This window comes from Myotis myotis, unplaced genomic scaffold (genome assembly GCF_014108235.1).
Source record: "Myotis myotis isolate mMyoMyo1 unplaced genomic scaffold, mMyoMyo1.p scaffold_m19_p_15, whole genome shotgun sequence".
NCBI lineage: Eukaryota > Metazoa > Chordata > Mammalia > Chiroptera > Vespertilionidae > Myotis > Myotis myotis.
In genome coordinates, this window is record NW_023416319.1 from 11,600,670 (window position 1) to 11,616,479 (window position 15,810).

The following is a 15,810-nucleotide window of genomic DNA, read 5'->3' on the forward strand; positions in this document are numbered from 1 at the left end:
GAGAGAAACATCGATCAGCTGCCTCCTGCACATCTCCTACTAGGGATGTGCCCGCAACCCAGGTACATGCCCTTGACCGGAATCGAACCTGGGACCTTTCAGTCCGCAAGTCGACGCTCTATCCACCGAGCCAAACCGGTTTTGGCTAGAGGTTTTTAAAAACAACTCTATGGCCCTGGCTGGTGTGGTTCAGGTGGTTGAGCATCTTTCCTGCACCAAAAGGTTCCCGGTTCAATTTCAGTCAGGACACATACTCAGGTTGCAGGTACGATCCTTGAGTGAGGATTAAAATAATAATAATAATAATTGGTAATAATAATGTTATTATTATTGTTCATTTTTTAAAGTTTTTTTTTTCTTTAAGAACTCTATAACATCTAAAGCAAATGTAAGAGCATGCTTTAAACTGCTGCCTTGAGTGAGAAGTGGAGAAGGAAAATTAATTGCAGACTAAACTACTTAAGGACCTAAGTATTCCTACTGGGAAATGTTTATCTATTTGGTGGAGTTGCAAGTTTTTGGGAGTGCCCTCATTAGAAAACAGCTGATGATTCCAGGAAACTTTGGAAGCATCACCATGGTGATACAGAGTGACCCATTTAAAGGGCAAAGCCTATTGTGAGTTGAACTTCAAAAGATGCCTGTATAGAAGCTTCTCTTTTATTTTTTATTGAACATAAGATATGAAATAAAATAGCATTATTATTATTATTATTATTATTATTATTATTATCTGCATTCCTCTTGCAGTCTGATGTACTGGGAGAACCCAAGACACCTTCAGATTCTGTCCTGGCGTGGCTCTCCTTAGCTGCACTACTTTGAGCGACCACTAACCTCCCCAACCTCAGAGGGTTGAGCTAAAGGGCCTCTACTGTCCCTTTGGCCTGTGGATTTACCTCTATGCACATGTATATGCTACAGCTCCTTTCTGTTTGCTACCCCTTTGCTCTGGAACTTGCCTATGATCTAATCAGACACAGTGGAAAATGAGGAAATAAATAAAAAGATGAACAGGCAAACAGCATCAGAGTCCATGTGTTAAAGCTCCTACACCATACTGCTTCCCTTGGACCTCGGGTACATGGGGTTGAATTAATCACACTTGTGGGTTCGCATCATCTTTCATCATTAGTCTAGACAGGGTCCCTCTCTGTTTAATCTTAGTCTATTATTTTCTTCTTCATATCCCAACACTTTTCTCATTCCAGGCACTGTGCTATATATGGGCAATTGTATTTAACTAATAATAATGCTATGAGGTAGACAATGATATTACCTCCATTTTTCATGTGAGGAAACCAAGGGTTAGGGAAGTTAAGGGACAGAGGCAGAATATCAACCCAGCTAGACAGATCCAGAATCTACATCACTATACCAGCTAATCAAGAAAACTTGTTTAAAATACAGCTTGACTAAAGTTATTCTGAATTGTCTGTAATACCCGCCCCCTCCCTTTCATTCTTGAAAAGGAAATGTAAGCAGATCTATTTTGAGGCACTTTGATTCTCCTCATTCATCCTTTGCAGAGCTTTATCACCAGAGGCAATTTTCTAAAACTGGGATCACTGTCTCTTTGGATTTTCTTCTCTTTTATTCCACTTCTCTTGCAAAACTGGAAGTTATAGCTGTCAGCCTTGGCTTTGACTCTATTCCTTGCTGGGGACATAATTGGAATAACATAAAATAGCATTTCCCCTCCTTAAACAGAATACCTTTCCACTCACATTGTACTCTTTCTGCATCTCATTTATAAGAAGATGATTGTTGATGGGCAGAATATGCTCACATTTCTCCTCTGGAGGGATGAAGAGTGTAGGGATTTATAGTAGAACTAGAGGCCGGGTGCACAAATTTGTGCACGGGTGGGGTCTGGCCGGCCCACCTCGATTGGGGCGATTGGGCTGGGCTGGCCAGGGGCAGGGGACAGGGGAGGTTGGCCAGCCGGCCCCGCCCCCTGGTTGAACTCCTTGTTGAGCTCCCAGTTGAGGGGACAATTTGCATATTAGCCTTTTATTATATAGAATGAAGTGTGTGTCACACTTAAGGTAAATCCATCCCAGATTGATAATTAGCTAAGGTGATGGCCATTTGACATTCCTGGCATTCTTAGACAACTCTGCTATGTGATGGGACAAATTTGTTAACATTGACTGCATTTTGTTTGTGAGCCCTGGCGGGAGGAGAGGGGACAACTCTTGGGGAAGATGCAGGGACAGGAGAGGTTAAGAGTTTGATTGACTAGAAAGATTCTTTCCAGGGGAGTCTAAAGATGGATTGCCAGGATGGGGAGGTCCAGTCATAGTTGAGAGGGGGCAAATTAGGAATAATAATAATGTTGATGATGATGATAATAATGCCAATCTCTATTGAATGCTTACTATGTATATATCAGGCTCTATATATGCATTATTTATATGCACTGACTTATTGCTTTTTATGTATTATCATTTTTAATCTTCCCAACAACTTCAGATAGGTACTATTATGGGGACATGAAATAGATGCTATTACAATCTCCATTTTATATTGGAGAAATTGAGGCTTAGAAAGGTAATTTTTTTAAGATCACATAACCAGCTATGACTCATTGGTCTATCTTTTTAAGCAACAGACACACAGCCAGTGAGTGAGCTTTGGAAAAAAGGGATAAGATAAGGAGAGAATGAAAGAATGCCCTTTGAAGAGGATGATTGAGGAGGTCTACAGTGGGACCCTGTGAAGGGTTCAGGTCTGGTTGAGCAGTTCAGGATTTTACCCAAATGGGGAGAGAGAGTACCCCACGGTGGTCCTCCTAGTTGGTTCCAAGCATCCATGAATCCAGGCCAGGCCCATACCCTTTGCTGGGAATCGTCTCTTCACTATTTTCTTCCTAATTTGAAAGCCATGCTATTATATAATTTGAATATAACAGCCAAAGATAATTTTCTGCTTGAAACAATTATCAGATTTTATGTTGGATAGGCTGACTGAATAAAAGACTTCTTTCCTCAAGAGATCATTTTATTCTGTTAATTGTAAAAAGTCTTTGCGGAGACACCCTTGCAAATGGTGAAACTAAACCCTGCCCCTAAGTGAGGAAGGGTCTAAGACTTTACAGACCTGGCAAGAAAATCATGTACCCTTCTCCCCCAGCACTAAATTCATTTAGGGTCTCATCAGAGCATCCCAAATCAAGTTTTTATGAAGTGTCTTTTATTTTGTACTTGGTTCCTCTTTAACAAATGAGTCATTGATTTTCAAAAATTTTAAATGTATCCAGACTTTTTTTTTTTTGGTTTTTGTTTTGAACAGTCATTCAGAAGCCAAATCCAGTAACCCTGTCCTCTCTCCCTGCTGCTTTGTTGTAAAGATGGCTTTCCTCCCTGTGGATCACAGTGGTTCCTTTGACACGAATGAACAACCCTCAACCAGCTAAACTGTTGCCCCATGTGCAAGGAGTGCCTAGCAAGTCTTTCTAAAATGTTGCCTGGTGATTATTGTCTGCTACATTCCGGGAAGGCCTGAAAATAACAGTAAAGTAAGAAAGGAACTTTAGGGACAATCTCAGTTTGCTCTGTGATTTATGAGACATTCTAATCTAGAGCCCTTTGGAAGCTTCTCCATGTAGGGTGAAGTAGGGAAGCCGACTGGAGCCTCACCATAAAACTGTGGTTGGGTACAATAAACCCCTAAAGACTAGTCAAAGACGGATTCACTTGATGCCAAATTCTTTCCTATCATCCAAGAGTGGCCAATGAAACCAAAGGTGGGAGTGAGAATTCACCAGGGTTTTCGACAAAACATTCCAATAAATTAAAAAACAAACAACCTTTGTTAGAATGAAAACTGTTTGGTAATGCTGGCTGGTTACAGTGCCCTCATGTGTCTCAGCATGGTAGTCTCATTTGGGGCTTTTCAAAGGGCATAAAATGCTCTTCTAGTCACTCCAGCACCATTTCATGGCATTCTCCTCCTTCCCATCTGTTTCTAGGACCACAAATGAAGCTCCGTCTTTGGTTGTTAGAACTTCCACTGTGATTATTTTTATCACAGGCTGAAGGCATAAAGTATCCTATTTTCCAGTGTTCAATAAATGCTTGCTGAATTAGTTCTCCCTTATTTCTCAATGCCTGCCAAAGAGTAAATGTAACTCAAGTTTCCATCAGCTGGTGAATCAATAAATAAATTGTGACAACCCACACAATGAATACTACTTATTAATAAATAGGGAAGAACAATTGATGTACGTAACAACAAAAGGCTGTCTATTATAAGATTCCGTTCATGTGATATTCTGGAATACAGACACATATCAGATCAGTTGGTAGCCAAGGGCTAGGGGAAAGGGAGTGGGGTTGGCTGCAAAGGGGTACAAGGGAATGTTTTAGGAAATAAAAAAACGTTCTATATCTTATTTGATGTTGGCTACCTGACATTAGTGAAAAGTTACTGAACTGGCATTGGTGGTATGATCTTGAGGGTAACTGCCCCCCAAAACTCATTGAATAGTACACACACAAAAAAGCGAAATTTACTGCATGTGAATTATACCTCAGTGAACCGCACATAAAAGTTTTCCATACCTCAAAGCATCACTGGGATCTTCTTCCAAAATACAAATCCCCAGTCCTTCTAGGTTAGCCTCTTGGCCTCCTTTTCTTTGCCCATCTGAAAAAGACACCACGATAAACTCTTGTGAAAGTCTCCAAGTTCCAGCCCAATTCAAAGCCCTAATGGGGCCAGCCTGCATTCCAAACAGAACGCTCCCTGACTCAGCCATTGTGCCTGTGTGCAGTGACACAGAGCCTCCCTGGCATTTAGATCTTGAAAAAGAAAACATCAAAGTTCCAGGCCAATGCTAGACTTGCTACCAGCAAGTGGGAACCCCTTGAAGGGAAATGAGATCTGGGCCCTGCAGGCAAATTCATACTGTCAGTTTGATGGCCTCCTTCCCTGACAGACAACAATCATTTGTTCCTGCCCAGAAGTTGTGCCTTGAGCAAATTATTCATTAGCCACAAGACCGAACATTCCACCCAGGCAGCACCCAATGGGTGATTCTGGAAAATAGCTTCGGTTGGGTGGCTCCCAAAATGTTCTACCCACACTCACCCCCAACAGTGGTGACCCACAAATATTGATCCAGGCCAATCAATCTTTCACTTTGCTGGGCTTGAGAGTCACCTTCACTTGTTAAGAGAATAAATCTTAAGTATTCTCACCAGAGGCCCACCCACAAAATGTGATAGACGTGCTAATTAATCTGAATGTGCTAATCATCTCACAATGTATCCATATATATGTTGTCATCACGTCGTATACCTTTAAAAATTGCATTGTACAACCTAAATATATATAATTTGTATTTGTCAATCATACCTCAATGAAGCTGGGGGGAAAATCACCTAAGAAGTATATTTTCTAAATGCCAGTTAGGTCTGGGAGTAGTCCTGGGAAACTGCATTTTTTAATAAACCCTCATATCATTCAGATCAGGAAGTCTAAGGACATAATTTCAGAAATGATGACTTAGGCCTCGAGAAACTCCTATACATAGAGTTTGTTTTCACTTGAGAAAGTTGAGCGATTTACTCATTGGAAATGTGTGACCTACCAAGTGGAGGATAGCACAAAGATTAAGAGTGGGGCTTTGGAATGGGGTTCCTGGGTTCAAAGACCACCTCTTCCTGTTATTGAGGCCTTCCACACGTTACTTAATCTCCCCACAGCATGTGTGTAAAACAGGGTAAGATCAAATGAGCTAATACTCATAAAGCACTCAGAATAGTGCCAGTAAGATTAGATTAACATCAATTATCATTCTGTCCAGGTCAATAAAGACTGAGGGGAATATTGCAAACCATGAACAAAGAGAGTTACTTCAAAGAGCTTTTCATTTAAAGCTTGGACATCTCCAAATACTTCAAATGATAGAGGGTAAGGTAACCACTATATGCATGCCAACTTTCCTACATTTCTAATTTCTTTGCCATTTTAAAAATTAAAAATATGAGCTAAAAAAATAAGTTAAACTTAGCAGTAGCCTTCTTGGATTAAGGGGCTTGAGACAACTCAGATATATTAGTTGATCTGTACAAGTTATGTATACTCTTTGTTGAAAACAGAGATGCAAATCAGAGCTCTTGAAAAATATAAATTTTGACTCAGTAGAGAATGGGGCAGGGCCCAGGGAATCTGAATTTCTAAAGCGTTCTCTCTGTAACTTGGTTGTACATTCCAGGTAGAGAACTACTGTTAAAGGAAAAGGCTGGGATCATTCACCTTGTTTATAGCTTAAGAAACAGAGACCAAACATGTTAAATACTTTGCCAAGGTCACTCAGCTAATCATTTGCAGAGGCAGGAGTTAGATTTGGATCAGTAATTCAAAGGCCAAAATCCTCTCCATATTGTAGAAGCTACTTGTATAGGGTAGGATAAGCATGGTAAACTTGCATTCCCTCATTTGCTTATGAAATAACTAGAGGCCCAATGCATGAATTCATGCATGGGTCGGGTCCAGCTGGCCCGCCCCCAATCGAGGCTGATTGGGCCGGGCCGGTGGGTGTGTGGGGGCGAGGGGCCATGGGAAGTTGGCTGGCGGGGGGAGGAGGGACAAGGGAGGTGGATCGACCTCACCCCCAATAGGGGGGTGCGATTGGGGCTAGGGCCAGCTGGGGGGAGGGGCCATGGGAGGTTGGCCCCCGATTGGGCCAGTTGGCCAGCTGCAGTGCACATCATAATGACTAGTCATTCTGGTCCTTCCGGTCACTTGGCATATAGATAGATAGATAGATAGATAGATAGATAGATAGATAGATACTCTGATCTGAATTCATAGAAACTTTAAATTAGAACTGCTGAACTGGATTCTGAATTCCTGTCAGATTCCACCTTTTACTCTCTTACCCACACATATTCCAATTTACTGCTTATTCCCATTAAATCCCTGGAAGTGTAAAGGAGAGATGGTTCACATGGCACATGGATAAAATCTGGATGGGAAATATGATCATGAACTTGAAGATTTGTTCTTCTCCATTTGTAAAGCGTAAGATACTCCAAGGACCACGGTTTCATCATGAACAAATCCAAGACCAACTGGCACATAAAACTAGGAAAAAAGAATCCCAAAGGATCACGATCCTGAGAATATTATCCTGTAAATCATCAACTAACAAATCACAGGGACATGAATTGGGAGAATATCCAAAAGGCCATTCTAGTGGCTGAAGGCAGTGGCATTTGATCTCTGGGTTGAGTTTTTTGTGGATTCCCTTTGCTTCTTGGGACATGTGTGTGACCTACAAAGTCCCTCAGAAACCATTTTCTGTCATGTATTATCACAGAAGAAAATCTGTCAAAGTAAAGTCTGCGGAGGGAAGGGGAGTGGCTACCAATCAAGTGAAGTCATTCTGCTGAACTTGAGCCAGGGAACCAAACTGGGGCGGTAGCATTTTGCCTACAAAAATGGTTGCCTGCAGACCTTCACACATCACCCACCCTTTGATAATAAAACAGACCCTTTTATTTAGATACTTCTTGGCACCCACTGGCTGCTTTCTTTTCAGATTTTCTGTTGCCCATATTTCAATATCCCGCCTTTGCATTCTCCTCCTGCTCTTGTTAAAATACTGTTTCTTTCTTTCTTTTTTAAGATCCCTTTTAATCAGATAGCTCCTGCTGGCATGAGCTGTCAGAGGTATTCATTTCAGTGGACTCTGGCCTTATGCTGCATTACCTTGGCAACAAGATTAAGAGGCAAAGGCCTGGCCTTAAACTTGTCAGAGTCTCCAACGATGTGAACAGAGCACATATTACTCTCTAGCCTATCAAGTTGTCATGCCAACCGCCAACAATAAAAGCCATCTCTCTCTTTCAGGGTTTTAATTTAATAAGTTTTCAAATGAGTTTCTTCTGTAATTCAATTGGTCTGGAAATGTAATATATGACTGTGTGTGTGTGTGTGTGTGTGTGTGTGTGTGTGTGTGTGTGTGAGTGTGTGTGAGTGTGTGCACGCACGCGTGCTCGTGTGTGCTTAGCCAGTCACTAATGACCTTCCATGAAATGACTGGTAATTGGAAATACAATTTAAGTCAAAAGTTCATCCAAAAGCAAAGAAAAGTGCTGGATCAAACAAAAGGAGCCTATAATTTTGGAAATCCTGACTAAGGTAAGTAAACAAAATCTTCAGAGCTGACTTCTGCCCTCAGACATACGTATAGGACCTCCGTCAGCACAGCTGTTTAGCACATTCAATACCCAGAAGAGCTGCACCCCCATACATATTTAGAACTCGTTTAATTAGTTTTGAGTTCACAACCAACTTCAGTTTCTTAAAGACACTCCCATTTTTATACTTACATTCCGTTTACCTCTAAACCAGGACGTTTTGTAGGAACCCGTCCCCTTAGAAAGTCTCTTCATCCTCTAAGGACTCTCAGACAAGGCACTGCATGAAATCTAGGGCCTAGGAGTAATTGGGGGTCAGGGTTTCTCAGACTTATTGGTTTCAATACTCCCCTTATCGTTGTGACAACTGTACAGTTATTTATTTATTTTCTCCTTTAATTGACTTATTTAAATACATACATTTAGAAGGGCAACTTTATATCATGGGCCTGATAGTCTGCTCTTTTACGCCCTCCTGCCAGTGGGAACATGGTTATTCCTTAGCTTTTAATAACTAACACATAGAGGGTTGACTAAATAGGCGCTGTTGAAAATACTTTTCACCTACTGACACATTTCATCCTCAACCATTGAGGCAGGTAACACTTTCTACTGACCCAACTTCACAGAGGAAGAAAAAGAACCATAGAGAAGTTAGGCAGCAAGTCCACAACCCCACAGCTGGTAAGTGTCAGGACTGAGGTTCGAAGCTAACGGTCTGGTTTCAGGCTCTCAACTCCATACACTGCTTCATTGGATTCTGGTTGGTTGATTGAGACTCTTTGCAAAGTTTTACCTTCACAAACTTCTTGAAGGCAGGGACCATAGCTACTACTTCTATCTCCTTCTTAATATCTAGTTGAATGCCTTTCACATACTAGTTACTAAGATGGGTGGTTGACTTGTTCAAGAGGGGTCTGGGAGAATCCTAGAATATCAAATTCAAGGCCACTTTGAAACTACACCTTTTGTTTAAGTTGGAGCAGTAGGGACTATGATCACTCCAATCCACAAGTACATAAGGTCTTCTGGAGACCAAACTCGCCGAGGACAGAGGCCATATTTCATGGTGTGATGCGTATTCTCTGCTGGCCCCACCAGAGAGACACTTTCCACGTTTTCCCACTGTGCTCTCTGCCCAGGGCACATGATATTTACAGACTGCACCAACTGGTCTCTTTTGCCCTCTGGCTTTACATTAGGCTAGGATGCACTGGCAGGAGAATGAGAGAAAAGCTGGGGTATTTATTCCTTAGTTCACTCCTTGCCAAAGCGCAGTTTGGTAATGTTTGCTTCCCTCTACCAAAGACCATTGGTTCTATTGAGCAACTCTGTCCTCCAGCTTCAGCTCCTGCTGGGATAGTAAGAGCTTTCTGCTAGTACTAGTTTCAGGGTGCTTCACCGTTCTTTATTGGTGTCCTGTGACTGACGGAAATTTTAGTAATAGTCCCTCCAATAAATATATCATTTGTCTCCTGACAGGTTCCTGGCTCTTATGCTTCTCACATGAGAATCACCTACAGATCTTATTCAAATGCAGATTCTGATTCACACTCTCAGGTGGGCCATGGAATTCTGCATTTCTAATAAGCCCGCAAGGAGATGGATGCTCCTGAAGCCACACTTTCAGTAGCAAAAATCTAATAGATGGTCTATATCTGCCGCTGGCTAGGTATTTTATGTTGAAAAAAAGAATAATTAAATGAATGACTTGGATGCAATGAATGCTGCATTGGCCAACATTGGTGTAGATAGCCATGCCCTTGCCGTACCTATCTTGTAATAACTTACCCTGGAGGTCCCAGTGTGGTTGCAGCAGACCCACCAGGTCACGCCATGAAGCTCACGGCTGGCTGGACATTCTCATCTCTGTCTTTCTCATTGCCAGAGCTACCCCGGTGATTCTCATCATTCTGTTTATTAAAAATAGCAACTACCACAACTGACCTCCAAGAAATTGAATTCACACACATGAATATTTTTTTCCTCAGAGATAAAAGTAAAGCTGATTTATTTTCAACATCAGAATTGATCTCCCCGAGGGACAATCTTTGCTGAGTGAAAGATGGTAGAGGAATTCATGGTTTGCCAAACAGTAAGTCTTATTTGCTTAGATTCTTGTACAAACAGGTTCTGTGGGCAATCAAGCTCTGAGAGATAATTCAAAACAAGAGCCAGCTCAAAGCAAAACACACCTACCTGTGCCTGTAAGCAGATCAAGCTGTCAGGAAATCTGGATTCCCTTTCACATTTAACTTAGCAACACACACTCTTTGAAGACCTACTAAGTGCCAGACACTGTATCTCTTTACAGGCCATGATTTATGTACACAGGAAAATCTTATTAATTTCACATCTAAATATTGTGATAATTCAGATAGCTTCTAACCTGCATTTGACTATTTCCCTAACCATGCAAAAGGATTTACTTTGGTCAATCAGTTTGTAAAAAAAGAAAAAATACTTAAAAGAATAAATGGTTTTTGAGACCTCTCAAGTGTTGTTAGAAAGGTAAATGTAGGTTTTTGACTATGAAGTCACTAATTGATTGATTAATAATGTTGATTATCATATCAATTAAAAATTATTCTTCTAAATGCAATGTGATATCCTAGAATAAGAAACTGTAAAATCTGAATAAAGTGTTGAGTTTAATAGTAATAGCAATGTTAATTGTAATATGCCAATATTGGCTTCTCAGTTTTGGCAAATGTACCACAGTAATGTAAGATGTTAACATTTAAAAAATCTAGGTGAAGGGTAAATGGAATTCCCTGGACTATTTTTGAAACTTTTCCATAAATGCAAAATTATTCCAAAATTTAAAAGTTTATTTTTAACATGTGCACATCCGTTAAGTCTGATTCTCTGAGAACTCCTAGCAGCAGCAACAGAAACCAGTTCTTGAACACATACTCTGGTTGACTCAATGTCCAGTGCTCAACACATGTGCTCACAACAATGTTATCCTCACTTTATAGACAAAGACAATCTGGCTCAGAGTAACTGAGCAACTTGCTTAAAGATACACAGCTAGAAGGATGACAAGGTCTCTCTAACCCCGAAGTCTGAGCTCTGAGCAACAAACACCACAGCTGCACTGGGTTGCCTCTTTTAGTCTGAGTTTCTCTGTTTAAAGGAGACTTATCACAAACTCACACCGGTACTCATTTTTCATTTGAGTTGGTGAAACATATGAACCCAATTATTTGCACTGGACCTTTAAGTAAACCACAGTATCATTTTGAAAATAACTGAGTTGAACACAAGGTCAAGTCTACTACCTTTCTGTTTGTTAAATTGGACTCAAATTTTCCTGGAGGAGGGTGGAATGTTTTCAGAACGAAGCAACTAGGCCTTTCCCCTTGGCTCCTGTCTTCTCTTGCCCAGATAATCTGTTCAGAGACAATAGACATTCATGAGACCACCGGCAATTTGAACACTCGTTGGATATTTGATGATGTTAAGGAATTATTGTTACCTTTTTAGGGTGATCATAGTATTGCAGTTTTGTTTTTAAAAAATCTTTATCTTTTAGCGATACATGCTGAAATACTTAGAGATGAAATGATATAAAATACTTCGAGATACTAGTATTTGGTTCACAGGGGAGGGGGGAGGGGCAGGAAATGTGCAGGGAAATTGGCCATGAGTTGATTGTTGTTGAAAATGAAATGAAAAGGCTCTGAGACTGGACCACATAGTGCCCAAGTTCAACAAGGATGCATGACCTCACCACCACCCTCCTTCTCTTCCCTCCCACCAGCTCAGGTTTCTGCTTGGCAATACCCTGCTGAGCTCTGCCTGAGTCTTCATTGATCTCCCAGCTGCCAAAGTCAACGCACATTTCCAGCCCCGCCAAGACCTCTCTGCAAGCGTTCGTCTGTTGCCAGCTCTCTATACCCGTGTCCCATGAACTGATAATTTCCAAGGCTCCAGGTGCTTTGTATTCATTATTTATTTAAACTTTACAACTGCAGGAGGGAGGCTTTATTTCCCACTCCACCCTTAGTTTTGCTAAATGAGGAAGCTGGCTCAGGGAAATTAGTAACTTACCTAAGTTCTTAGAGCTAGAAAACAACAGGAGTAAGATGCAAACCCAGAAGTATTTGTTTCTGAAATGTGTGTTATTGTTACTTAATTAATAGTTTAATAAATCACTAATTTCTATTTTATTATAAGATATTAAGTATGCCGAAACCGGTTTGGCTCAGTGGATAGAGCATCGGCCTGCGGACTTAAGGGTCCCAGGTTCGGTTCCGGTCGGGGGCATGTACCTGGGTTGCGGGCACATCCCCAAGTGGGAGATGTGCAGGAGGCAGCTAATCGATGTTTCTCTCTCATCGATGTTTCTAACTCTCTATCTCTCTCCCTTCCTCTCTGTAAAAAAATCAATCAAAAAAAAAAAAAAACACCTTAAAAAGAAAAAAAAAAAGATATTAGGTATAATACTGTAATTATTAAGTTATTATTATTTATTGGTATTATAAATAATACCAGTAGTTTCAGCTTTTAGATTTCATGGGCTAGAAAAAATTTTTAAACAATTTTTAGAGCTCTAACATGAGGCTGCTAAATATGTGTGTGTGTGTGTGTGTGTGTGTGTGTGTGTGTGTGTTGTCATTAGGACACTTAAAAAAATGCCCAAGGATAATATATCATCACTATCATTGAATTATTTTTTAAAAAGATTCCCAAATGAACTGATATGGAAATATCTGTATAATGTGTTATGAAGTGAAAAAAGGAAGAGGCAGAATGCCACCTGCTATATTAAGAAAAATTTTCTATGAACATGTCTGCTTGCATATGCACAGAGCATTTCTTGAAGAATACGAAAATAGTAACCGCGGCTGCTTCTGGGTTTGGGAACCAGAAGTCTGGGATAGGAGGGAGATGTAGGTTTTGTACATTTTGAATTCTGTGCAAGGGGCATCATGTATCAACTATTTTTTAAATAAATAAATAAGTAGAAAATAAATCTCTAAAAGTGAAGCTATTGCTAGGGACTGAATATTTGTGTTCCCTCCTCCCCCCATTTATATGTTGAAATCCTAACTCCCAGAGGTGATGGTGTTAGGAGGTGGGGGCTTAAGTCATGAGGGTGGAACACTTATGAATAAGATTAGTGGTTCATAAAAAAGGCTCCTTCAAAATTCCTAGCTCCTCCCACCATGTGAGGATACTTAGAGAATGTGTGGGCTATGAACCAGGAAGGGGACCCTCACCAGAAGCACACCATGTTGGCATCTTGATCTTGGACTTCGTAGCCTCCAGAATTAGAATCAACAAATTTCTGTTGTTTATAAGCTAGCCAGTCGGTGGTATTTTGTTACAGCAGCTCAAAAAAAGACAGATGTTTTAACATCTCCAGAAAGATATGGCTAACATAATCACAAAATAATTTATATAGCCCTAGCCCGTTTGGCTCAGTGGATAGATGCAGCCATGGGCAAACTACGGCCCGTTTGAAATGAATAAAACTAAAAAAAAAAAAAGACCGTACCCTTTTATGTAATGATGTTTACTTTGAATTTATATTAGTTCACACAAACACTCCATCCATGCTTTTGTTCCAGCCCTCCGGTCCAGTTTAAGAACCCATTGTGGCCCTCGAGTCAAAAAGTTTGCCCATCCCTGGATAGAGTGTCAACCTGAGGACTGAAAGGTCCCAGGTTCAGTTCTAGTCAGAGGCATGTACCTCGGTTGCAGAATTCTTCCTGGCCTGGGCTCTTGGTCGCAGCTAGTGCAGGAGGCAGCCAATTGATGTGTTTCTTTCACATTGATATTTCTCTCTTCTACTCTCTCTAAAAATCAATGGAAAATATCCTTTGGTGGAGATTAATAATAATAGTAATTTACATAAATGTAACTTTACCCTTATTTTTCTCTTTCTGACATGCCTTGGCGAAAACTTGGTAAGGGTCTGACAGTAGCCTTCGGACAGACCAGACCGACATTGCTCCAGGTTTACCTTCCAGTCCTCACTGACCGCTCCCTGGGCATGTATGCGGCTGATGTCCTAAAGCCTTCCCGGACCCATAGGCAGGGGCATCGCTTTGGGCGGTCCCTTCTAAGTGCCAAAATGCAAAACAACTTTCCCAGCATCAGAGCATAAATAGGGAATTGGGCCTGGCTGGAGTCAATGGCCTAAGACTAGGAACCTGGATTTGAGAAGTTCTCATCCTGATACAAGTTCTTGAACTTGACTACACTTCAGAATCGCCTTCCTATTTTGTCAGAATAGCACCTTCCAGAGACTGTGTCTCAAGGTAGGGCTGGAAATGTGCATTTTAAACCAGCCTCTGGGGCTTCTGATGAGTGAGGAAATCACTATTTGGGGAAATGAAGAGTCCAAACTGTGTATCTTTATGAACTGAGGACGATGACAGAATTTTAATACTAATTCAAAAAATTAGTATTTTTTTTTTTCTAAAAAAAGAAAAAAGAGGAGGGCCTCCTCTGGGTGACAGTCAAAAGTCAAACAAAGCAGTTCCCCTCCCCCGCTCCACCAGAGGTCAAACAGGATGTGTCTCAGATGGAGTCTGCTGATGCAAACAGGATCTGGAGAGAAATAACAATTTTTCCTTTTCACTCTGAACCTCCATCCGACCAGCTCCGGAAACAGTCCTGATTAGAGCATAATTGATTTGGACTCGGCGAGCAGAGCAGCCAGGCCTGCACATGGCCCTCCTGAGTTGTGCGGGCTGTGCAGTATCATCTGACTCTTCACCGCATTAAAAACAATCTGACATGACATGGGCTGGTTTTCTAACAACTTTGCAAACCAAGTATGATGGTGGGGTCAATGGCTGTGCCAACCAGACTTTAGAGAGCCAGCAGGGCATTTCCAGCGACAGCAAAGAAACTTGAGGCATTTTAGCTGCATAAATACTAATTCTGGTCACACAGGATTTGGGGTCTTTTGCTGGGCAGGAAACGATCATGTATTACTTTCAAAGCGGAATCAGTTATTCTAGTTTAAACAAGGATTCTCAACAGTTTGCTTTTTGGGTGCTTTTTTTTTTCTTTTGCACACATCACAGAGTGACTGTAATTCAAATTTATCAGAGATTGAAAGGACAAACCAAATAAACAAAAAATCCCATAGTACCAGAAGGCTAGGAGGAAATGAGTTGAGTCAGAAAAGAATTCCAGCGGGGACTTTTTGGACAGTGTTAGACTCCTTACTTTCAAGTAATTGTTTCCTCTTTTTGCCCCAGTCTGTGTCAAGATCCCAGTGAACTGCAAACGGGCCACTAGCCAACCAAGGAATAGCTGCTAGACTAAAGCATCTCTTAGATCCACACCATAAACTCTACTACTTGAACTTATTATTTCCTGAGATCAGGTCCACCCACCCAACCCAGTTATCCAGGAAAGTAAGAATACCAACAGTACTCCGCACGTGTTATCTACGAGTTTACAGGAAAGCATCAGCATTCTGTAATGAAATATGCAAATCTATAAGATTTTCATGCCATAGCTCCAAGTGGCTCAGTTTTGCCGGTATGCCATGTCGTTTTGTTTCTATGTAGATCTGAATCCAATGTCTTTTGTGCTAAAAACAAAACAAAACAAAACAAAAACCAACTATTAGAGCCCAATTTGGATTTTTTATGATACAAAATAAACTTTTTGGATCATATAATAAAAG